We start from the raw sequence: 24,574 nt of genomic DNA, 5'->3' as shown, positions 1-24,574 counted from the left end.
ACACACCAAAAGAGGAACAAAGTAGTGAGGCCCCCCTCTGGTTTTTGGCATGTTTGAAAGCAGTGGTAGGGAATGCCTTCAATATGGCCTTGCCACCTCATTTCCAGGCTTGGTGCCTATAGGCTAGGGACAACAGTTACACATAAACTGGTTTAAGTCATCAGAAACTGGTTTAAACCTGTAACAGAACAGAAACTCAGTGAACACAAACCAGTTTCAAAATGTCTGAAACTAGTTTAGGATAAATGTGGTTGAATATAGTATCAGACTTAACTGATTTGGGTCAAACCAGTTTATGAAACTTCTGTCCCAGACCCCTTCTTGGTTCAAGTTAAGTCATGGTCCCCCAGTATCCTGGCATGCTGCCCAGCCCTGGACTCGGCTGTGCTGTCTGCTCCAGAGAGCAGGGCTGGCCCTGCCCCTGTGCTCCCGAGCTGGAGCAATAAGAGCTGGCTGACAAGGTACTGAGAGGGGGCAAGCCTGGATGGGGATGCAGCCCAGTCTGCAGGGGGACCTCCCCCCCCAGACAAACCCCAGCTGGGATCTGGGGCCAGGGTGGGGGGTTAAACACTTCATCCCCCGCTCAAACTTACTACTAGCTGCAGCTGTGGACTACAAATCCCAGAGGCATCTGGAAGCAGAAGTAAGGAGCAACTCTGCAGAGTCCTGCTGCTGTAATTTAGGACTGCAAATCCCAGAGACCTTGGGGGCAGCAGGAAGAGGAAGTGAACACACAGGCAGAGAGCTGTGCCCTAGTGCCCCCTGGCTTCTGGCCTAAGCCACTGCAAGCATGTGGCTGCATTTTCTGAATCAAAGGTAAATCTCTGTTCACTTCTGTTTCAGTTTAATCTGTGCATCTTAGACTGACCTGCAAAGACTGAATCCATTCAGCCTCAGGCTTTTTGACTGTCTGTAGTTAGTCAAAGAGTACAAGTGGAGAGCATCCTCACCCAGTGTTTCTGAGGTTCTAAATGTAGAAAGACAATGAGGGAACAGGGGAAGGGAAACTTAAGATGCTTTTCCTTATGAATGATTTAACTGAAAGAGTGAATAATGATGATGTACCATCCTTTTTGTTGCTTCTGCCACTCTTCAAATAATATCTGTTGTCAGATTCAAAATGTTTGATAATATTTAATATTTTCTGGCCACTAACATTTTTTGCATATACTAGAGTTGGTCCCATTTTTTCCGCATGTGGATATAAAAGCCCTGAATACAGGGTGACTTTGAAACTTGCTCACTGAAAAAATCCGAGCCTCTAAGGCTCAGATGTATCAATGTTTGCAGAAAAGAGCATAGGCTAGTATGCATTCATATCTGAAGACGTTTTTTTTTCTTTTTTTGCCTTAGGCCAAAACTACATCCCTATCTTCTTGTGCACATGGCAAAAGGAACTCACATTCCTATTAATTCAGCTTTCACTGTTTACACCTGTTTTCTCAAGATGCAAGTCTGTTCCCAAATTAGAGACAGAGTTGGCTCAAGTTCGGTACAGTCTACAATCCTAGATGTGTGAAGTTGAAGATCCAAAAACAGAAGCATCCAAAATCTGACGCCAATCATGAACCTTTTGACTTACTGTTTTTAACCTGCATCTCATTATAAGTTATTGAAATGAGTAAATCAAGTGAGAGAAACAAGTAGGTCTTGATTTCATGCATTAGACCTTCATTAGCAATATATGAAAAAATGAACATGCTTCACGTCAGCTAGCCTCTTTAGCAATGAAACATTATTGAAATAAATATCCTCTTTAGCAATGACAAATTAATGGTTACTTATTTAAAATTAGTGCTTGTATTTTTTGCCCCAAATAATAATCATAAATGTTGGGGGACAAAGCAGGGAGGCACTGCCTCAATTCTCTCTCATGCAAAGACAGCTTTGTTTTCTAAGAGACAATATCCAAGAACTAGAGAGATGACATCAAGGAAGTAGTGTGCAAGTGCAGCACACCTCTGATTCTACAAATGAAAGCAGAGGTCACAGTTGACAGCACTGGCACAGAGATATTAGTAACTTGAGACTGTGGGCCCAATGGGATGAGCATTCCCCCCAGGTAAACTGGAATAGGAGGAGATGATACAGGAATTTACAGGAATTAAAGAGGTCCAGGATATAACAAGCTAGAAGTGTATATCATAAGAGGTGGTTCTGCCACTGACCAATCCAGAGATCCTTTTCTACCTGAGACACTCTTTTCTCTCCACCTCTGTCTAAATAGGCAATAAACTCCCTGGGCCTAGATCTCTGTCACTGGGTATACTGTGGTCATAGACATCCTGGCTGGAACTACTAGGCACAACTGTAACACAAATAAATAATAGTAAAATATACCCTACGACTGTTACACAATATGCTTCAAAGGGACCTGATCCTCTTCTCCACTCACTTCAGCCTGGTTCCAGGAAAGACATAAATGAGAAAGGAGCAGACTTCACAGACAACTGCACTGCTTGAAGAAGAGATAAATCGGAGGCATTTGGTTCTGTGTTGGTATTTCTTAGTAATACAAAATTGTAAAATAGCATTTCTCAGCATAATTTTTACCCTTACTCTCTTTACCACATTGCCATGTAGCTATGCACTAAATATTATCCCACTCACATGTCTCTGTTTATTTAACATACATTATATTTGATGTTATCTGGCATCAAAGTTTAAGTTTCAGTTCTGCCATCCTATCATACTAATAGCTGTCAATCAAAATGTAAATTGCATAATAAAAATGTGTTCTAGAAATGAATGATCCTCTATTTCCATATTAGCTGCCTATATTTAAGCATTGCTGTGAATGCACTTATGCATATATTTTTACAGTGCCCAGCACAATAAGACTGAAGTCCCTAGATGACACCTCTATAGGGAGAAAGAAATAATAAATAGGCATATGAAAAGATACAACCTCAAAGTCTTGGTGTCACTCTTACTTGGCCTAATCCTTTGATGTTTAAGATGACTTCAAAAAAGCAACTATGCACAATGTCACAACATAAATTAGCTTGAAAGAGAGAAAAATCATGGTCAATGACAAAGGGATTTATAATAAACCTCTATAAATATTTTAAAAGGTGCAAATACTAAAGAGAAAGAAGAATTTTTCCAGGTGGTTCTGGAGGTTACAATGAGGCAAATAGGGGATTTAAGAAAAGATTTCATGAAAAAATATCCCTGAAATTATATCCAAGATTATGGAAGTTAAGTAGTGGGAACCTTACTGCTTGGGACATTTAAACCTAGACTGGACAAAGCATTAGCAAATATCCTGCAGGGAACAATCCTGCAATGTCAAGAAGATGGACTAGATACATAATAGGTCTTTTGCTGCTCTGATTTTTATTATTCTAATCCATCACCCTTATTCAGGTGGCAAAGTTTTATGTAGACCTTAAAAATTATGCTAGTGAGAAAATTATGACTGCATGTCAGTATAATATATATACACACATATATAGATATAAGGTTTGGTTTTAAAACATACATTTTTAAGTGTACATACTAGAGCAGTGATTGTATATATACATCTGATAAAACCAGATACAAATAACTAATTGTTATCATTTGAATTATGCAATTTGTATCCATAAATGTGTTTACTGGACTCACAAAATCAGCATTCTTTTGCACATATGTTATGCTTATGTTTTTCAAAATTAATTCAATAGTGCAGCAATATCTGTTTGGCCATGTGACCTGCTTAACCCAATGAAACACTGGGCTATGCCCAAAGAAGTAAATCTAAAATTCTATATAGAGGATCATGGTTTGAAGTAAAGGTAGCTGAAAGGGGCAATAGAAAAGCTATAATTCCAGTTAGGGCTCTGAGGGAGCAACATGTATACTGACATGGAAGCGACTACCTTGTGTGCTTCCTTTTACCTAACCAAGATTTATTAATAGGGAGAAATGAAGCATGGCCCCAACTTTGTTCCTTGTCTCGCCCCTTTTGTGGAGGCTACCGCTTTTCAAGACACTTTTTAGAGAACACTTAGAACACAAAATGAGAACACTTAGAAAAGCCAGATAGTACCCTTAGGACCTCACTCTGCCAATCTGTTGAAGCTGGAAATCACTCACATATAACACCATGGTCCACAATGCCAATTCATAAAACAGATAGAGATCCACAGATAATGACAGTGCACTCAAGTCACAGGGTGGCTGGCCTCTACAAGTATGCAAAGTGGGCTGAAAGAGGGAGGATGAAGGCTTCAATCTGGCTTTCTATATATGGAATTGCAAGATAAATAGGATTTCAAGAATGGAGATCCTCTTATTGACTAAGACACTGGGCAACAATCCCTCTGTGAGTAGCTATACAGAGTACAATTCTGTGCACACTTCAGAAGAAAAAGAAAACAATAAAAAAGGATAGGAGAGAGGTGGGGAAGCAGTTTTATTCTTTAAGCTTTTAACCTATGACAGCAACAATAACCCAGGACTTTTTCATAGACAGTTTGGTCTTGGGATATCATAGTATTACAGCAAGAAACACTGCCCAACATTGATTTCTATACAAAAAAATCCCATTGACTTTGGTGGGTGGTAGGGATGCAAAATGATAGCAGGATACAGCCCTTAGCCATTAATGCACTGACCCTTCATAATTATTGAGTATACGGTATATTTATTATACAGGCTATGCCATGCCTCTTTTGCAAGCTGCCCTGGGCCTGTTCTCTGAGTCACATCAAGCAAGAAGTTTAAATGAAACTGCTCCCAAGTTTCTTAAATGGTTTAATAAAACATATACTGACTGTAATATTCGGTTTATAGGAGAAAACTATTGCCCCTTGGTTTGAAAAATGACCTCTAGTTGGTAATTTTACTCTCAGCTTCATAGATTATAGTCCACTGTTGGTCATTTTCTCAATCCACAGGGCAATACTTTTCCATAACAAGCTCAAACTGCAATCAGTGTTTGTAGACTGCTACACAAGTTGAGGATAATATGCCTCAACACATTCTATTATATGACTAAACAAAAGAAATAACAACCTGGTGACAGAGACATATGGAGAAAAGGAATGCTATTCTCCTAATGCTGAGGCAGCAGAAAAGTATATTCCTTTGTACTGTGCAGATTTATATTGCATTTAATGCCTTTTAATACAAAATAAAAGTAGCTAATTTGATTCTCTTTTCACTAATGACATTTGGTTTTATATTTTCTTAAGTCTATTCTTATTTTAATGTACTACAGCAAACACTAGATCCTATTAGTAGCTATCAAACCTAAGAAATGTAGTGACAGATGCCCTTAAGTTATAAAAATACATCTTCATATGCGTTCACAGCCTAATTTCCAATCAGAGACCTTAAAGATCCATCTGCCCTTGGGCATATAACGTACGCTTACATGCAGCAATGGGTCTAATCCTGGGAGATTCCAACATACTTCAATGGGTTTGGGATTTCCAATGAAAATATTTCAGCATCCAAACATGCCTTGTGAATATCATTTAAGAGATTTATATTTGAAGAATGGGTTTTCCAGTTCCAGAGTCAAATGGGTACTATGTAGGGGTTCTTTCCTAAGTCACAGGCAGTCTGGGTTCAGTTCCCAGCTCTGCCCCAAAACTTCCCACAAAACCTAAGAAAGTCACTTAATTGGTCTTATTCTTGGGCCACATCCACTAAGTGTATTGTGCTTGTCAAGAATACCCTCAGCCTAATGTCCTGCTCTGAGCTGCTTGCCCCCATAACCGGAAGCAGTATAGCCACATTAGTGCAGCACTTGAGGTAATCTAAGTAGTACTGCTGATTGATTAGTCTACCCCATGCTAATTTACCATGGTTAAACTGCTTCTAGTTTAAGAGACAGGCCACTCAAAGCAGTATAGTAAGTTTGAGAGCACTGCCTCTAAGGACAATACTTTTGCCACAGACATTTGTAAAAACCGAGCTGATAGTACTTACCTAGTTAACAGGAGTGTTGGCAGGCTTTGTTCATGAATGAAAGAATGATGAAATCTCTTGCAGATCCTGCACTGTAAATGCAAAATATTAATATTACCAGGGTGGAATCCATGCACGAAGCCTGAGAATCTAGCTTTTATAAAGATACTGTGCAAAACATTTTGAAATGTGGTATCTACCCACACCCTGAGCCAAGGCAGAGCAAGCTGCACAGAGTTCTGGAGCCAGTGGATTCTTGTCAAGGTAGATCACAGCCCTGATCCCTTGCCAGCCTTGCTCTCCAAGCAAAACTCCAGAGCAAGCCCTCCCTACCAGCTCAGTGTACACAGGGGCACAGCCACGTAGAGCATCTATAAGCCTAGTCTCCCGGCCACAGAAAGACATCTCCATCCTGATGTACCCAGTCAGGGAAGTCATTAAGACCTCAGCATGCTACCTTGTCAGCGTTTCCCCCATCAGTACCTGGCTGGGGCTTAAGTGGTATGGGGGCTTTCTACTGTTCTTCCACACATTAAAACACTTGGACTAAAGCATCTGGCTGCCAGATGATGATGGCTCTTCATTTTAAACTCTTTACTGAATTTCCATGCTTAATTCATTAATACTATTTGGTGCGTTCCATTATACTTTTTTATGATTTTAGAAAAAAGCCTTTTTAGTATAAAAAGCAGCAATTTCCTTTTTTTTTTTAACATTTTTCATCTTTAGGGTAATAAAAAGGGCACATATGTACCATAGCATAATGGATTAATTAAGGAATATTATGTTTATCCTAAGCCCTAACTGAGTTGTACATCTTCATAACTCACTCATAAAAATTAATGCATTACACCACACTCTCTAATGATATATCTTCTATTTTTACCATACCTGTTCAGAATAATTTGTTCTAAATTGGATTATCCTGAGATGCAGTGAGGAGTGTAAAAATTACATTGTTATTTTAAGAATTTACATTGGTATGTATAAAAATCATAATCTTCTTGCTGTGCTTTTGAACTGTCATGTTACTTCCACTGTTACGAAATCAAGCTGCTACTGCCACACCTAAAATGAAATGCATTGCACACTACATCCCTCTCCATACACAGTGCTTTTGTCTCCTTAATCACAAAACCACCAGACAGTATATTTTTGGTCTATTTCCTTGTTATTGACAGTTCATGTATGCAGGTAATGTACGAATATGCATGCAAAAACTCATAAAAGCCCAAATTTCTAAATCAACAGATAAAAAATCCCTAAATAATAATGTACAGATGTTCTTTATTTAAATGAGATGTTAGCATTTAATGCTGCCAATCAAACATGTGATAAAACTTGTGAACTTCCAGGTATTCAGCATTTACACTAGATTTTTTTTTTAAATCAAGTGATCATTTCAGACAATTGAAAAAATGATTGTCCAATAAACACATAATGATATTTTGTGATGTTACCTTTGAGTTACTGTAACAATGGTTATTTGCACAGTGTTGTTTGCTGCCAGTGTCTTTTCCTTTTCCTCTAAGGTAGGCTGTTTTTGCTGTCCTTAAAACTGCAATGCTTCACCAAAAGTAAATTATCTTTATTTTATCTGTATAGTAATCCTCTTCTTGAATACAAGATAGAGTATCAGAGTTTCTAATCCTGCACAGATAGAGTAATTCACATCCATAGCATGTTTTACTGTAAAGATAGAGTAATACAATATATTTGATAAATCATGTATGTGTTTGTGTACAAGGAGAAAGGTTTATCTCCTTTCTTACAAGATGCATCTTTATTAAAAAAATACATTAAATGTTGGCACTGTGCAATCTTTAGGAGTTTTATAATAGAGACATCTATGCTTAAAAAATGAAGGTGGCCCATAGGTCAAACAAGTTTCTGATGAGAAGTACTTAGGGAGAAATACTATTCCACTGCTTGTAAGTTTTCATCCATACGTCAAATCCTAGACTATTGATTAAACAAAGCTGATCTTTATGTATTTCAAAGCAGAGGGGAACGAAATCCTCCCTAGTGCTTTTACTTGATTTGGAACCATCAAGCTGAGCATGCTGGTCATGTGTCCTGTCTCTAACAATTGAGGCTTAGGACAAAACTTCCCTAAGGGACAGATTATCCTGTTACTGCTTATTGGAGGTTTTCTTGTACCTTTGTTTGAATCATCTTCTCCTTCCCTCTCTCTATGATTAAACAGCAGACTAGATGGCCCACTGGTCTAATTCAATACAGTTATTGCTACTTTCAATACAGTAATGGCTATTTTCACTGTGATCCAAAGACCATGAGAGGCAATGACTTTCATTTGCTATAAGGTATTAGGGATCTGGGCAGTTGTTAGCCAATAACTATAAGAAACCAATGCACTCACCTCACCCCTCCTTCTCTTTTTGTCACCCTAACTTGTGGTCCTTATTAAACCAAACCTGACAGGCTTCAGTAGATCTATGCATCTAGAAAGGGCCCCGCTGAAGGCAAGGGTCTGGCAATGGGAGGATCAAGACCTTCAAATGGTACACTTTTCAAGGGACTGGCCATGTCATGCTACATGTTTGTTATGCATTTTTCCCCTCCTGTAACAGTTCCAGAGATTTAAAATTTTCCAATTCTGCATAGGGATTAAATCAAGACTTAAAAAAAATGCTTTGGCAAATATTAGAGAGAAAGAGAGAGAGAGAGACTAGAATAACAAATGGCTTTTAGGGACAGGATTTTCCCATAGGATGATGAAGACAGAGAGCAGCCTTTCCCTTATCCCAGGTAGTGCTCTGACCACAGTTACCTATTCATGCTAAAGGTTATGTCTCCATTCTTCTCTCTCATTTTGATCAGGAAGTCTATCTGGAGCTGACAGACAAACATTTCTTCAAAAAACTGGTATGTTCCTTCCAAGAACAGGTTTGATTAATCCATATTTTCCAATACAAATCATTTCCTGGAAAAAATTCTCAACCAACTTTTAATTAAAGACTGCAAGGGCTCAGAAGGTCCTGAGTTTAACTGCCACTTTAGGCACCTGTGTCTAAATTTAGATCCTCATCTGTCCCCATTCCACTTCCTCGGCTGCCTTTTAATCATGGTGGCACATTGAGTTATTAGGCTATTGTCTAGTTCTCAACATACGTAGATCTTCCCAAGCCAACTGGGCCCATGCATTAGATAGTTAGGGCATTCTCCTGGGAGGTAAAAGTCCCCTTATGTAGAGGAAGGAATTGCACATCCAAGGTAAGTGTTCTGAACTACTAAATCTCTTCCCTGATATGTTTGTGAGAGAGGGATGGTTTAAGTATTTAAATGCAGGGGAGGGTCCACAGCTATGAATCTTAAATCAAAGATTCCTGATTCTCTACGAGAGTGATAATTTAAGTGATTTCATCTCTGCTCAACATGTCCTACTGTCTAGCAAGCTAACTTTTGTTGATCCCTTCTTCAGTATCTAACTCTCCCCATGCATTTTATAATGAGATTAGATTGCTAACTCAAGAATGCAGGGTCCATTAAGTAGAAAAGTGCCTAAAAGTTAAGCACCACAATGCTCAGCATTGAAGCACCTAATTTCTGTTGTATATCTCACCCCAAAGTGATGGATGAAAGGACATGCAGTAAAAGTAAACACAGTTAACATAAATGCACATCATTTATTAAAATGTTTGAATAAAATATTTTTGGAGGTTTTTTTTCTTAACACAAGGAATATTTAATATACTTCAAGTCTTTTTTAGATTAGCATTACAGAACAGAGTAAATGATAATTAGTAATAAATTAATTAACAAAAAGGAATTTATTACCTGTTAATTATTTTACTGTGATTCGCTGCACAAATGCAGAATAATGAGTAAGTGCTGCACTTCATGCCAGTTAGACAGGCAACAACCTATCTGGGGTTTTTATTCTTTCCATTACTCTACTCCTTTTCTACAGAAAATCTCTAGCTGAGACCCAGGCAAGCTAATATACTGGGCGCACCTACACATTCACTAATGTGCTATAGTTACTATGCATTAAGTTTAGTCCTTGGATAACCAAGTACTAAATCAACATGCAGTAACACCAGAGCAGGGGGGTTTACAGATGCTAATTGTGCCATAGCCTAATACAACTGCACAGTAATGTATTAGCATGGGTTTTGTCCAGCATGCTACTGCATCGTGTTATTAGGCTACTGCGCAATTAAACATCTTCTGTAGATGCACCCACTGAGGAGCAACTTTCTATGACAAAGCACTATAATATGTCCAAAAGTGCCCATGAAAGGACGGGTGGTACAATGCATCAGTCAAGTCACAGGGATAAGAAAACATTTTGTTCATGACATGGTTCTCATCAGTGAAAATGTGTTCTGAGTAACATCCTTTGGGCAGGGAGAGAAACGAGATAAAATTAAGGACCAAAAGAAACGTCCTGGTAGAATATATTGATGCAATTTCCTAGGCAGTGAAAGCAAGGGTCAAAGACCCCCTTAACAGTCAACAGGATAAAGAACCTCGAAGCCGAAAATTTGTATTACCTGGCAAATGTAACTAAAGGCTTCTAAAGTCTTTAACTCTGCACAGACACATAATGCAAAGTTACTGTGAAAGGCAAAAGAGACTTACTGCTTGGGAACACACAACAACTGAACCAATAAAACTGTTTCACATGTCTGCTGCTACATTGGTATGTTGTGACTTCAAATCTGAACAAAATACAATAGATCTAAAAATACAACCGTTTAGTTTCCACTTCAAGTGGAATAGAGCAGGCAAAGGAAAGAGTTACTGAAGATCAGCCATAAAGGAATTTCAAATGTTTAAATGTTTTAGTAGTTCAACTGTCTATGCCCTTTGCTCCCTTCTTCAGGCCTAAGTGATAGAAAAAAGAACCTGGCCAACAAAAAGATTTTCTTATTCCAAATTAAGAGATCATTATAGAGCATCTTAAGAACAAGTAACCAAAATAACTTCTGAGAGAGATTTCCCTTTCTTTGAAGAAGGAACCATCATTATAACTTCAAAATTCTACTTAGAAAAATGCCTCATCTCTGAAAGAAAAGAAATTAAAAAAGGGAAAAAAAACAAAAAACCACCACTCAAAACTACAGTGGCTTTGAGCCTAATCAAAAAGAAATGGTAGGTATTGTTGAGACTGACTGAGGAGCTCACGGTGCTCGAACTGAGATGCTCTAGACAGTTAGAACAATGCAGCCTCAAATCCACCATTAACTTGGTTCCTTCATTTTCTATGGGAGGGAATGCTCTGAACGAGGTGGAAACACATGCTGAAATGACCTTATGATAACAGGAGAAGCTTAAACATGTCTGCAGAGTAGAGTGGGGGACAAAAGCTTCTAAACAAAAGAGAAAGGACTAGGGATAAATCAGTGTAAGTCCATTTACTTCAATGGAGCTGTCCCTTTCATCAGCTGAGGATATGCACCATCATGATTAATCATTCAGACTGAAGGACATGGAGCCTTTCCAGAGATTCCTTCTGAATAGTAGGAAAGAGTGTGGGGCAGAATGAAAGGCCAGAATATGAAAACGAGTCATTTCTATCTTTCCTGTAAGGTATCTGTCTTAGTGGGGCCTCTGTGCACTGATGAATTCCTAATTGGCAAATGCATTCAAAATCAACAGAGAGAAATCGTGGTGTACACAACTTTAAGTTGCTGGTAAGTATAACATAGATGCACATGATAAACCAATGGCTTCCCTTGCTTAACTGCCCACTTTCGAAAAACTCTTTATATTAGCCTGCAGAAGCCAAAAGGAACTCCATAGCTTGCTCTGTGAGTTCATATAACCTGCAGCATTCCTGAGGGAAGCCACTAAAAAACAGGTCTTCTTAAACCCAAGAGAAAGGGGATGGCTGAGCACTTACAGAGCAGAAGGGTGGCAGATCAAAGGACACAAGAATCTGGTCTTGTAACCAACCATCACCAGCTTGATTAATGTAGAGTAAAGGGATTCCCATTAGTTTTTTTTTTTTCAACAGGTTGTAGCTGAGTCCCAGAAAAAAAAATGTATTTGGGATTTTCCATTTGGGATTTTTTTTACATGTAAAAAGCGCCACCCCCTTCCCCAAGAGTGCATCACTACAATCAGCAATTATTTTACAGAAGAAGCCTCTGTAGAAATGAACAGGATGCCTTTAGTAATAAGATAATTATTTGTAACTCTATAAAGAATTATAATTTTTAATTTAAAAAAAAAATCAAATAAAAACAGCTTTCATCTTTCCTAGCATGGGAAGAAAACATTCTCTGCCTACAACTCAAATTATCATTCTCTCCTTTGTGCAAAATGAATTGACCCAGAAAACTAAAAGGGTAAGAACCCATATTTGCTGGGCTTATTCACCAGCCAAAAGTTCATGAAAAACACTGTTGTGTATCACATAGCAACCACTTTATGTCTATTGTTAAAATACAGTAGTTATTCAAAAAGTAAAATCTTGAATTCTCAAATATAAAGCAGGGTTGCGCATGTGTTTACTTTTCTACAGAAATCATCAAGTCTTGCCGTTTTCTTATTTTCCATACCCTTAGCATATTTGGTCAGCTATGCAATCTGCAGTAACCCACAGAAAAAGAGCACAAGAATTTTCCTCCAGTATTTTGCATGCAGGACAATGACACTTCAGACCAGGGTTTGCGATTACTGGTTAGGGAGGCTAGATACTCTCTAATTTTATGCCGCTCCATTAAAAAATATGACAGTCTAGAGCAGTCACCAAAGACTGGGGGGAAGGGATGTGGCAACTGGGTCAGTATTAGACCTGTGGGCTTTGGCTACCCCCAAGCAGACCACCACCAAAATAGTTTCTAGGCATGTTTCTAGGAAATGGTTTCTACATGAGTAGATGTCACTCATAATTCTGATTTTTCTCCTTCTACTAGCACTCTTTTTAACAGCACAACTGTTGAACAATCCCTTAGCAGAATCACAGAGAAAAAGCACTGTGACCTTGACCTTACAGTATCCTCCCCATTCCAGCCTTTCTCCAAATTCTTCATTATCATTGTTAATAAAAAAATAATTTTATATATGTAGGGGATAGAATACCTTGTGGAAACAGAAAAATGGCTATAATTAAGAGATACAAGACTTTATTTTAAAGAAAAGTGTATTTTTTATTCTGAATATTTTTCAAGGAACAGCAAAAGCTCCTGGGAGTTTTTTAGAGGCATTTGAACCCTCCTATACACTGTCCTAGGAGTTAGATCAGACCTCTAATTTAAAAATTAGACAGGGGCCAAATGGATAAAAGGAAAGGATCCTGGAGGCAATAAACCAGCACTTTGGTAGGTGTAACATGCTGGACTCAAGTAGTTCATCTTAAAACTTCTTGATAACAGTATCTTAAGCATATCACTTTTAAGCTTGCTGACTTGTTTAGCTCCACTCTTCTTTGTCAAAGTAGGGTGCATGTAGGTAAGCAACATTTTCCTTTTGTTTGATTTATTATGCAGCAATAAGAGCTTGTTCACATTATCTGCTTATCTAAAAGAGTGGTTAAACTTCATCTGAGTCACAGAAATGTGGTATCACTAGTAATGTACAGCAAGTGGCTAAGAAAAGCGAAAAAGGGAAAATATCTGAATACCTGTATTATTTCCAGGGAACCTTACCTTGAGCCTAGCTGTATCCAGATAAAAGCATATTTGCTGCTTCCATGTTTTATGAAAAGAAAATAAGTGGTAGGCAGCTAACCCCAAATTAATGGGTGAAGTAGCTAAGAAGCTGGAAGATGTGAAGGTGAATTAGGTAGCTAAAAGTAGAGAGATGGTTTTGATGAGACTGAAGAGGAATACGTCTTAATGCTTACAAGATAAAATGGAGAACAAAGACAGAATGAAGATGTAGCCTACATATTGCAAGTGCTTCTGCTTCTCTCCATGGAAGACCTTCTGGGGCTAAGGGGGAGAACACTTTCCTGCTTGGTTTCTAAGGAGCACCCCCAAAGCTTTACTTACCTCTGTATTCCTTTGTACTTTGCTTGTGTATTGGCACTGGAAAAGTATATTTATTCTAACCATAAATATACACATAAATATAGATACACACAAAATATTCAGGGCAGTCAAATGATAGGATGAAAGGCAAACAGATGGGAATTTCCTATATTCTGGAAATATTTAGATTTGCCATCAGTAGTTGATCTGGCCATGACAAGATTTGGCAATTACATGTGATGTTGAATAGTACTAGTTAAGCTAGCACAGTCATATGTAATTTATCAGAAAGATACTGCCACACTTGATAAAACAAAAAGCAAACCATTAAAATTACTTTGAGTGAAATTTATGAAATCATTCCATAAAGTAAGTGTTTGTGTGTTAAACCTTATTCTATCCTGTCCTGAAATTGTACATTTCTCAAGAGAAGAGGAGACTTCTGGTAAACATGGTAAGATATTAGCTACCTAAAAGGTTCAGGGGACCAGAAGAGCTGTATCTACAATACAAACTTATGCAAATGGCTGAAAACAGTGATCACAAGGACAAGTTGGAACCATGTCCCAAAACTCAAATGAAACACTGTTTAGAAGCCTGAACAAGTTATGGCAATGTGGAGAGAGAAAAAAAGGTAATATCTGCATTTCTATAGCAAATCATTCACTTGATTTGAAAGGATTTCCAAACACTTCTTGAGAATTAATTCAATTACAATGCCTCTGGTGAGACAGGTAAATCATGCTTTTTCCACTGGGAAACAAAACATTTATGTTTCATGATCAAAACCAAACAGTAATTTAGTAGCAATTCCTAGGCAGACAAGGTTCTTTGAGTAAATGTGATATCCTTTATTAGACCAACTAAATAGTTGAAAGAATTGTTCTTTGCAAGCTTTTGGGTACAAAAACTCTTCTTCAGGCCAAGGGAAAGTCTGAAGAAGGGTGTTTATACCTGAAAGCTTGCAAAGAAATTTTTTTTGAACTATTTAGCTGATCTAATAAAAGATATCACATTTACCCAAAGAACCTTGTCTGCCTCTGTTCTTAGACCAACACAGCTACAATCAACACCCTTGTAGCAATTCCCAGTAATTCTAGGATTATAACCCAAGAGCTAAATGTACCAGTCACCAACTCTAAGACATGGACCTACTGGCTTTTTGTGAAGCAAAAGTAGTCTTATAAAGACAAAAACTTTCATTTGTTATGTTTTATTTGTAGGATAAAGGAAAAATACTCCTTATTTATCAGAAGGGCCTCCAGTTACAGTAATACCAAAGGAAGCATACTTTCTGTTCTACCAATATTGCTTTGAATTGTGGCTGAGGAATTCATGTTCGGACCCAGAGAAATTAAGGTGTGAGGCTAATTTGGAGCAATGAATAGGGTCCCAGTTGTCAGGATCTGAAACAGAAAATAGGTTTCATGTAGATTTGGATCCTATCTGACCCTAAAACAACAAGATGCATGACTGCACTCATGATTGGAATCTAAAAACTCCCTATCCACTATGATATATGAAAGAGTGTGATTAATGTTTACCTTTCTGAAATATTGTGATGTCCATCTTTATTTCTCTGTAAACAACTGTTCAAAGTAGAGTGACAGAGCCAAATAGTTTATTCTAGCCAAACTGCACTCAGCTGAAGCAGACAAAGATGACTTGGAGTAATTTTTGTGGTCCTTGTTCACTATACAACTCAGTCCTAGGCTAGTCTCTTGATGCACATGAGAGCAGCCTCCAGAGTGAAGGAAACTGCCCTGGCTGCCAATAGGATTACCAAAGCATAGGGAAGTCATACCCGCCTTCTCCTCTTCTTTCCAGACATATATGCCTTCTGCCATGAGTAAGCTTAGTGCAATAGTTTTGCAATACCTCAGGGCTCCCCTACATATGAGGAAAGATTCTTCATTAGCAGGATCCAGTGTTGAAAGCTAGTCAATGGAGAAAGACTGACACAAAATTGCCTCATTGGATGGAGAATTTGGCCCACAAACCAAATTCTGTTATCTTTGCAAGATCTCCTACTGTAATAAATGCTAGGATACCTATCAGAAGGAACAAGATAATTTCCAGAAAAACAATTAATTGGGATTTGAAATATTCTTTAGGTCACAGAGGGCCTCTGTACACACCACAAAATTGGCCTTTAAAGCGGCTTAAATGACCTTTTCCACAGCCTTAATTGCATTGCTGTTTGCACATTCGGCAGCATATTCTGCTTTAATGGTGTTGCTGATTGCATGCTCAGCACCATATGCCGCTTTAAATGACTTTGGTATGTAGCAAGATAAAACATCTCCAAGATGTTTTAGTTTGCTACCGAACAAAGTGAAACAGCACACGGGGCACTGAAAATCAATGTGCTCAGGGCTTGGCAGACCCTGCACAACTCAGGGGCTGTGGGACCCAGCAGCAGCCCATGCAGGCAGGTTCCACTGAAGAAAAAAAAAAAGCAGTGAACCTGATTCTTTTTTTTTTTTTGGTCCCTGGAGACTGCCTGCCTGCCTGAGCTGTGAGGGGGCCTGGTGCTTCCCTCCACAGATGCAGCACCCCCAGTCCAGGACCACCACCCAGGCTGGGTGCCAGTGGACAGGTGCCACCTGGGGGGGCTCCACACAGCTCAGGGACCACTTAGCCCACTGCTGAAGAGGCAGGTAAGGATTGGGCCCCCACCCTTGTGTACACGCCACAGGGATTTTGTTCAATTTAATTCTCCCTAAATTGAAGTGGTTTTAAAAAACCCACTATTTCAATTTAGGAAGAGCTAAACCAATTAAACCCCCATGGTGTGTACAAGCAGACAGACAGTCTCTTGTAAAGTCTGTCAAAGCCATTATGGAATGTGGTAAAAAAGTTGAGGAAATATTCCATTTACAATTCAGTCTTAAGAAAATGATGGCATACCCTGGGACTTGATGCTATGCCTGCTACACTTTGGCCACATCTACATGTGCACTTTAGTGTGGAGTAGACTAATTAGCTGTGGGGTAAAGTGTCACTGCCTACATGTGCAATGGTATTAGGCTGCAGTAAACTAATTATCACCGCCAGAAGATAGTCCTGTCAGCACAGTACTATCTTACAGTGGAGTAATTAACTGATTAAATGCATATATAGACACCAATTGTGGGCATATATTACACCTGGTCAGCCCAGGCAGCAAGAGGCCAGACTCATACCTGCCACCTAACCACATGGCTCCACACTTTCAGTACCCTCATGCTCCAGCCAGCCCTTCTGCCACCTGATGCCACCACCTGGAGCCTGAGACAGAGCAGGCCAGTAGCAGACCTGGGTATGGGGTAAACTGGTCTGCCCTGGCTCAAATTGCTCTGCCCAGGAGTAGTGCTGTGCCAGTTACACCTATAGATGTCGTGCCTGGGAGTAGGTAACTCCAGCTCAAACTGCTCTGGAGTTTATTCCTGCAAATTAGTTGCACATGTAGACTCGCCTTGTCAGGTTTCATTAACCAAAACACTACAATGTAATCCGAACAAAGGTTTGGTTCCAACAAACAATCTAGTGACTTAACTTGAAGTCACCCCTTTCGGGACCTTTACAGTTTACTAGATATATGTCCATCTGTACTATGCACCAGATCTCTGGATAGTCTCATAAGACATGTTTTGCCACATATTTAAATATTTACTTGATTATTTCAAATGGGGAAGCATAAACTTGTTTAAATTCTTTGAAATACAATGTTAAACCAAAGCTTTGAGATTTTTTTTCCTCACTTGCTCTTACAACATCAAAAATCAGTTATATAAAGCAGATAAGAATGCCTCCTCTTTAAATGATCAAGGTATAAAGACTGTATCTGGCATGGCACAGAATAATATGATTGCATATATTGCAAGTAACATTATTGTTTTTTGAGATGACAATCACAGGATAATTTTTTAACTAAAATGTGTATAAAGATTCACACAGTTTATACATTTTATATTAAAAATATTTTTCCTCATTTAAATTGACTGCATATTTCAAATCCTGTTACAGTTGTACCTTTTAGCCTAAATCAAATTAGGAACCACATACAAGCAAGCGCACATATTTTGGGTGGTTTTACACACTTTTGCTTTACAAGATGAAAATAATTTCTTCATTCATTATTTATCTTGATGCAGTGAAACAATGCTAAAGCATATATGCATTTAATACAATGTTACAAATAGACTTAAAATGTGGACATAGTGTTCCATTTAGATTTAACTGTGACGTTAAGTATGTCTCCCTGGCTACAATAATGCTAGTCTTGGGTGATGGAGATTTAAGATGCTTTGTAAGGATGAAGTGTTATCCAAACTCTTAAACCATGCTGATTAGGAGGGGTATTAAGTAAATGAATCTAAGATTCTAAACTGGGAAGAGCATAATGACAAAAACCTTCTGGTGAAACACACAGAGCATGCGTCTAGTCAGAGTGACATGAGCAAACATTTTCACCTTGATTCACAGAGAAAACTCTTCACTCAAAAAAACCTACTGGGACTCAGTAGCAAACTATCCAGAGCTCTGAGGCAGGTTCAAATGTAATTGCAAGCCATTCTATCCAGCAATATCATTTTTACTATTCTGATTTAATCCACTGTTTTGATAGTCTTGGCCTCAGAGTGGACAGCCTTCATCTCTGACCTGGAGGCTAGGACTGTGAAATGCTATTGCCCTTGTTCAGCCAAAGATACATGGGGGAATAATATCTCAATCCATACCTTTTCATCCAAAACTGCATAATCCCAATCACAAACTCACTGTTAAGACAGCTGCTGTGCATGGTATCCATGCACAAGTAGGTAAGAAAATAGCCAAAGGAGAACAGCCTAGCAAAGTCACTTTAACAAAAATTGGTGGGTAAACTAGCACAGAATTATGCTGGACAGTGGTACTGATAGTGTGAGAATAGTGCTAGGCTGGTAAGAGTGAAAATAAAGAAAAGCACATTTTAGCACAATTGCTTTTTTTATGCACGATGATCTAAATATATCACCTATTATAAATCCAGGAGAATACTGAAAAGATGGAGAGCATTTAAAATGCACCCTTAACAAAGCAAAACAATGTAACTCCTATCTCTCTTTACATGTCAAACAATTTACCCAACAAATCATAATAATGCAGAATGATATAAAATTCACCCATCAAGCCCAAACACATGCACACAGATTACCATGGCAAAGAATTGTGAATTTCATTAAATATGTTAAAGGGAAAAAAATTCAGCTTTGAAAAATAGTAATCCTGTCTTTCAACAAAAATATTATAGGAAGCTATGAATTTGGTAGATCTGAATAGGATGTTGGTACATGTTTTACTAAGGTAATATAATGGCACACTATTATTAGATCACATTAATCATTACTGTGCCAAAGGCACTGACAGCACCACTGAAAAGGATTGAAAGGGCTGGTAATGGATATAAATTACCCATTGTGTGATAAAAGGATTTTTACTAAGAAGGTAAGAATAAAACAGCAAATTTCTAATATAACTGTTGTGTAAAAACCAAAATAAAAGTAATCCACAGCCAGTAATATCCACAAAATCAGAAAGTAAGCACTTTTGAAACAAGATAAAGTCACAATAAAAACTGTATACAATGTAAAATTAATTTCTGGGAGCATAATATTACTATCAATTTAAACGGTTTATGTGATGACCTCTAAGGAATATGGTCAAGGGAAAGGTAGGTTTAGCTAATTATAACTGAATACGAGTTTAAGCAAATATATTTTAAATTCCTCAGCTTACCAAGGAGAGATTGCACTGAACCCCCAAAATTTCAAGATGTGTTACAGTATTTAATTTTCCCTTTTCATCTTCTGTCTGTTAAAATAACAACAATTAACAGATTTCTCAACTACTTTAATTTGGTTTCCAAATGCAGAAGCCATTAGAAATGAGGTAAGTCTTTGCTAAGCTATTTAACCATTTGATCAGTACAATGTTTAGTATTGAAAGTCCAGTTCTGTACCCCTCTTACTCCGGCAACACCTTCCATGCCTCTGATTAAAGTCATTGAAGTAAATAGGCCAAATTACATTCTCATTTACAACAATGAAAATTGGCCCCACTGAGGTCAGTGAAGTTGTTCCAAATTTAAACTAATGTAATGCTGTCTGAGTGGATTCTGAACCCAATACATTATATTTCATAAGCATTTCAACCACACGTTAAAAATTGTGGTTGTGTTTTCTTTCCATCACAGATACAGAGACTAATCTTGCAAATGCTTAAGCCAATGCTTACCTTTACTCACATGGGTACTTCCATTAATCACAACAGAATAATTCCCACACTTAAAATTACACACCTGTATGTGGCTTTGCAAGATCAAAGGTTCAGTGTACCTCTCATTCACACCAGTTATAAACCAGAGGATTTCCTTGACGTGCACTGATTCTCACAAGTACAAGCGTTAAGATTATAGTATGGAAGTAACATGATAGAAATTTAACTTCATATCAGAACTATCAAAAATTCAGATTACAAAATTAGTTAAAGTATGTCAAATGTAATTAGGAAGAAAGATTCCTTTTTTCCAAATCGAGGGGTCTAATTTTGATGTTACACTGATTTTTATGACTGTAGCTCCAAACACTTTAGAGAACTTAGTCTTAAATTGCACAAGATGGCAGCTGAGAGGAAAATCAGATCTATACTCATGAACCCCACTACCCCCACCAGGTTAGGTAGGTATTCCCCTCATGGTAATATAAATCAGAATATGTGTTTGATAATATGCATGAGGGATGTTCTATTGAACTTGTGCAAAAACTCAAATAAAAGTGGTAAATGAATACAACTGAATCTAATCATGGGTTCCATGGATTAAAAAAAGACCCCAGCAATTTGCTGATAAAATAATAAACTATGACTTATTTCTAATACAATTATTGCATAGCAGCTGTGTAAGATAAACATTCATGATTTTACAAAGCAATTTTTTTGGAAAAACCCATTCATAACCACTTGCCCCCTCCCCCTCCCCACTCTAAAGATCTACTATAAACACTTTTCTCTGAAAAAATAAAAATATTTCCTTTTAGGGATAAAAGGATGCATGTTTGCTATGAAAACCAGATTAAGGTCTAATTTTGGAAAGTCATTTAAATGGAGTTTATTAAGACAGCACAGCTAAACTGTTTTGCATCTACCATACATTTAGAAACAGAGACAAATGTTAAGGGAACAACATAGTGAATGATCCTTACCAGGTTACTTTTAAACCAGCAACTCTGTCTCCTGGCTGAGGGAAGTTCTTAAAGATGAGGGATAGGTACAGAAGGTCAGGAACTGTAAAAATAAGACCTGTGAGAAATTTAAAATGTCAAATCCCTTTGCTTAAACAAGACATTTAAATTAAAATATTACAATGAACTCAGTTCTAGTCTGACAATGTACAGAGTGAAAGAGAATACAGAGAGTAGGGGTATTAATGGGATTAACACCTTTTTCTTTAAGGGCTCAATAATGCGTGTGTTTGGTGATCATTTGTTTTTGAGAACTGAAAAGTTCTTTCAGTTCTGGATGGTGCTGCGAGGGAAAACCACTCTTCAAGACAATGCCAAGGAACAGAATGAAACTCTTCTGATCCTTTCCCCTAGACAGTGCAGCAACAGAGGGCAAGAAAAGGATAAAGCAAAAGTTGCAAAGCAAATTTAATCTAGAAACCCAGTTATTCTCTTTGACACTGATATTCTAATCTCTCAACTGAGGGCAGAAAAAAAACAACTACTAATTGTATTTTTGCTTTTTTTAAATTCCATTTTATGACAGAAATAAGTCCTTTGTAGATGATCTCATCTAATAAACCCCATTGAAAAGAGATAAGAGCCAGAAGTAAAAGCCAAGACACAAGACTTCCAACATACTGGTCTGTAGTGAATTTAAGACCATTACATTAGTAAGCAAAATAGAAACAAAGACAAAGGCAGCTCTTCAAGCAAAATAAAGTTCACTTTAGTGAAAGTATAATCTACAGAATTTAAAGCTGAGAATTCTGTTTATGTCCAATTGTGCCTGACAAATGAAATTAAAAGCCATTCTCAAATAAAGTACTTTCTGTATGCATATCAATCTAAAGTAGCTCATACACCAGGCTGCATACTTTAGGGCTGTATTCAATTCGAATTTGGATTCAGCCCAAACCAAGGACAGTAATTCAACTAGTTGATTCGACTCACTGTCACCAATTTGATTCAGCCAAATCTGAATCTGAAGATTCGATGCTGATTTGGAGAATCAGAGATTCGGGCATAGAAACAGCTTTAAATGTTTTTTCTACATACCTCGAGGTACCAGGCATGGCTCATGAACACTGAGATGTTGGGGTGGTTGAAGCATCCCACAGGAGCACAGGGAGGCCCCCCGCGTGCTTGGCAGTGAACCTGGAAGTGGACCAGAAGTACTTCCAGCCCACTTCAAGGTCCACTGGGGAGCATGTTGGAGGCTGCCCCGTGCCCTCCCGGCTCAGTGATCAATTGCAAAGGGGCCCTGAGGGCCTCCCCCAGACCCAGAAGGCACCAGTTGCTGAGCCAGTGGGGCATGGAGGGGCCACCCAGCATGCTCCCTGGTGGACCCAGAAACGGACTGAAAGTGCTTCCGGTCCACTTCTGGGTCTTCTGCCAAGCATGCTGGGGAGCTCTCCGTGCTTCTGTGGGACACTCCATCCACCATCCCCCATCATCACAGCATTCATGAGCCGCCTGGTACCTCAAGGTATGTAGGAAAAACATCTAAAGCTGTGTCTATGTTTGAATCTCTGAATCTTTCCAAATCTCTGAATCGATTCAGAGAGAACTAATTTGATTCGGAGAGATTAAACGGCCTCCTGATTTGATTTTGATTTGGAGGTTTGGCCACCAAATCAGGCCAAATCTCCACCAAATCAAATCAGGGACTGAAGCTTTGCACAGCCCTAGTATGCATAAACTATTTTCAAAGCCCAATACAGACACCCCAGCTTTATCACCAAGCTAAGTACCTACTTCTTGAAGGAGTCCCAGTACCCGGTAATCAGTGTTTGTAGGATCCTGTGCTTAATTTCTGAGAATAATTATTAAGTTCTTAGTAATTTTACTGTATTTCAGTTGGGTTCTTCAATGCCTAAATGAGAAAAAAGTTGCAGGGCTGTGCCCCTTGTTGCCATGACAGATACATGGTGGTTTTGCTTATTTGTGCTGATGGTCAAAAGAAGATAAAATACTTTTACAAGACACGACTTGATCAGAAAACCTGAACTTTTTCTTCTGTAACAACATAGCCTTGTAAAACCTAATGAACATACTGTTTGTCTGTTGTTTTTATTCTTCCAGTGTGGTCATGAAAAATCTCAACTTGTCCCATTTATCCTCACTTCAAAGTACTGCTGCAAAGATCATTCCTACTTTCTCCCTTTGCCCAAGTCACCTCCTCTTATCATCATTCCACTGGACTCATCTTCCACTGCATCCAACACAAACTACTGCTTTCACTGATATGGTCCTTCCCAGTCCATTCTCGCCCAACATGTCTTCTCTTATACCACACACTGATATGTCAGCCCTCACCTTCATTCAGCAAATGACACCAGCCTTGGTTACCCATTTATAAACATTTCTAATGTGGACCTTTATTACCTTCTGGTTCTCTTCTTGGGTGGGAGGTAGCAGAAAACCTGCAAATTCACTTTTGCCACAATGACAATAAAAAGCCTCAACAGTAGTTAGACAACTGATTGCAAAGCCACTGTTTTTCATGCTTATAGGTAAGGTTTCTTTGTTTCATTTTGGTTCTGCCAGTGGTTTATTTTACCTTTGAGTTGTCTATAATTTTATACTTGGATTGCAAGGTTTTTATGGCAGGGACTGTTTCCTTCATTCATGTTTGTGCAGTGCTGAGCACAAGAGAGCCCTGACTTCTCAATGCAACTGCAATACAAATAGTAACACACCTGTATAAGGGTGTACAACCCACCAGCATTCTGATTTGGTCTCCCATGTTTCACAGACATAAATGTCTATGCAAGGTGTGAACAGAATCTACAGGATTTTAACTGTTCATAAATGGTTTGGATGTCAAAATCTTGTCAGTCGGACTTTAGTTTTTTAAATCCTAAATCAAGACTGGCACAGAACTTATTTGCATAGCCCTCCTCCATTTGGAAACTAGATTCTATTATTTGAAAACAGACATAAGCAAACTTCTGGACTGCTGTACCCATTAAAATCAGCCACGATCTATTATTTTCTGGAAAGAAGTGACAGCTTGTTTGTTTGGGAGTTTGTTGTTACTACTGTTTTAAAACTCAGATATACCTTTTTACTGTTTACATGTATCTCAAAATAAGATTTCTTAGAACTAGAAACAAAGAAGATAATAAGCTGTTGCTTTGGAAAAGATTTTCTCTCACTAAACAGGTTCCTAGTCCTCCTACGCTAGCATTGTAGACTACATTTTTGCAATGCTATTACAAGGCTACTTGTGTTAAAAAAATATTTCAGTTTTTACATCCATGCTCATGACTTGCAAAATTCTAGGAATGATTCTCAAGGGGCTTTCACTAAGATGCTTTATAAATTCTGATGACAGACAGAACACAGTGAGGCTTCATCTCTTAAAGTCCTGTACTGATTTGTTTGGAGGCTTCGTGTCATTGATCAGTATGTCAATGTCTCTTGCAATCTGCTTTCCAGTTCATGACTGTGAGTGAACCCCTCAGGTTTAAAACCTTAAATGATTTA

General features: G+C 38.3%; 1 long non-coding RNA gene across 4 annotated transcripts in view; it reads right to left on the bottom strand.

The window, feature by feature from the left end:
* Positions 1-5,922: 5,922 nt before the first annotated feature.
* The window catches only part of LOC109310573, a 72,710-nt gene continuing 54,058 nt past the window's right edge, over positions 5,923-24,574 (bottom strand). For all 4 annotated transcript variants that reach the window (XR_002101252.1, XR_002101254.1, XR_002101251.1 and 1 more), the window contains 2 exons: positions 21,065-21,146; positions 5,923-5,993 (listed from right to left, as the gene is read on the bottom strand). This is a non-coding gene — a long non-coding RNA (uncharacterized LOC109310573). The remainder of the gene's footprint in view (positions 5,994-21,064; positions 21,147-24,574) is intronic.

The sequence above is a fragment of the Crocodylus porosus genome, unplaced genomic scaffold (assembly GCF_001723895.1).
Source record: "Crocodylus porosus isolate Cpor-Errol unplaced genomic scaffold, CroPor_comp1, whole genome shotgun sequence".
NCBI lineage: Eukaryota > Metazoa > Chordata > Crocodylia > Crocodylidae > Crocodylus > Crocodylus porosus.
This window is presented reverse-complemented; position numbering and strand designations above follow the sequence as displayed.